Raw genomic sequence first — 2,232 nt, 5'->3', positions numbered from 1 at the left:
CTGACGATCTTTTTTGCCTTTTGGAAGTTCACAGAGTACCGATCCCCCTTTTCGTTTGAATTAAAAATGTGCTGATCAGTAATGACAACCATCTCTCCACTGGGAGGCTGTTTGTACCAGTATAAGTCATAATAATTCGATGTGGTTTCATAGGTGCAGTTCATTGTCACAGCTTCTCCTTCCTGCCGTGTCACTGTAGTCTGTGCTTGGGTTACTCTCTCGGTCATGCTGAATCCTATTAAAAAAGAAAACAGGTTTGATCCTCTGAAACGTCTCAGATGGGTCATGAGGAATGGAGTAATTTAAGACACAAGAACAAAGAAAAGAATCACACAGTGTTTCATTTCCCCTCCTCTCTTCCCTCTTAAAACCCTTCTTAGTCATAACTTGCCTAGTCCCATCCTTAAGCTCTAAGAGGAAGCTGAGGCTCCATGTTTAAGGCCAGACTTACTGAAGCTAAAGGAGACCATGAGTGCCCACAACAAGCCAGGACAGAGCATGATAGAAAGTCTTCTGGTTGAAATTTGTCTTGTTCTCAATTTAGCCCAGAGACCAGCCCTTCTCTGAGTGCCTGAGTGCAGAGTTCTTGGGGTTGTCTGGTGTTTTCATTCCCAGACAGGAAGTAAAGATCATATGTAAAATGTTACTCCGCTCTAGTCAAACACTGAAAGAAGCATCTGCCCCACAACAGACTTCATCACTGCTTTGATGTTTTCCTGTAGGAATACATATGAAAATGGCTAGTACATCTAGCAAGGTACAGGAATAAAATTTAATTATCGTTTTGTTATTGAATTCTCTCTTGATACCATTTTGATCAGAGACTATATTCTAAATGATTTGAAATATTTTTGAAATTGATAAAGGTTTTTTAAAATAATCAAGTTTTTTTATCCAGAAGACAGCCCAGTGTGTTTGAAAAGAATATATATTCTGTTGTTTTGGGGTAAAATGTTTTACATATGTAAATTAGATAAAGAATATTCAGTTTACATGTGATATTTTTCTTAAGTTTCTGCTGAGAGACGTGTGTAAAAATGTACAACTATGATTGCACTTTTTTATTGCTTTTTATTAATCAACAAATTCTACTTTTATATCACTAATTAATTCTACTGATATGTTTGATATATTTAGAAGCTATGTTCCAAGGTACATTTAAAAATATGTTAAAATTGGGTCCAGGAATGCAGAAAGAACTATCTTCCCCCAAAGATTGAGTTGAACAGGTGTAAAATCTGGAATATTTGAGAGTAATTTAAAAATACTGTCCTTTATATGTTGCTTTTTTATAGCATATTCCATGAGAAGAAATGTGATGATATCTGAGGAGTGTAGCATTTACACATGATCCTATGTGGTCTCCATTACAGCTGTGAGGGAGTACTCTATAGAATGAAGACAACAGCTTTCTTCCCAGATCTTATCTTACACATGTCAACCACTGGCTACTAAGAAATATCTGGATAAGTTTTGTAAGTAAGTCTTTTCTGAAAACAGGAGACTAGGCAATTGCCTCATGTTGAGTTATGTGCTCTTTTTCAGGTTCTTTCATCTTTTTATTTATTTTATTATTTTTATTTTTATTTTTGTAGTGGACTCTCTGAAACAATAAAAATATGTTGCAGAGTCTTCTTCTTGTGATAGTAATGTGATGAGCTTAATCATTTCAGTTGCTTTCTGGGAATTCACAGAATATTGACCCCATGTAGCATTGGCTTCTACATTTTTCTGTTAAGAAATAAGGAGAATTGATTTACCCCTAGAGGCCTTTTGTAGCAATACAATACATAATATACAACTCAGTGTCATATGAATAGGCTAGTTCCACAGTCTTATTCTCTCACCTAGGTGCTGTTGGCTGGGATTGAATGACCTTCTGAGATATGCTGGATCCTGAAGACAAAAGAAAACACAGGAGTGATCCCATGAGCCGACTTGTAAAGGAGTAACCAAGAACTTGTGGAACAGGAGGTAAAGCTTCAGTCAAGGCAGAAGGAGTCAAAATCTGCTTCCTCTCCCTGTCTTCTTTCTAATTTTCCAGGAGTGTTTGTGTCAGTTGGCCATTGTTCATCTTCTCTGTCCATGTCCACTACCTCCCCTGAATCCTAGACTCTCCTCGTCAAGGAAGACAGAGGCCATCAATGCCCTTAATACGCTGAGAAGAGTCATTCTGGCACTTCTGTCCCTGGGAAAATATCCCCAGCTCTGAGCCCGGGACTTGTCTTATTC

The sequence above is a fragment of the Pteropus medius genome, unplaced genomic scaffold (genome assembly GCF_902729225.1).
Source record: "Pteropus medius unplaced genomic scaffold, Ma_sr-lr_union100, whole genome shotgun sequence".
In the NCBI taxonomy this organism is placed as follows: domain Eukaryota; kingdom Metazoa; phylum Chordata; class Mammalia; order Chiroptera; family Pteropodidae; genus Pteropus; species Pteropus medius.
Note: the sequence above shows the minus strand (reverse complement) of the source record.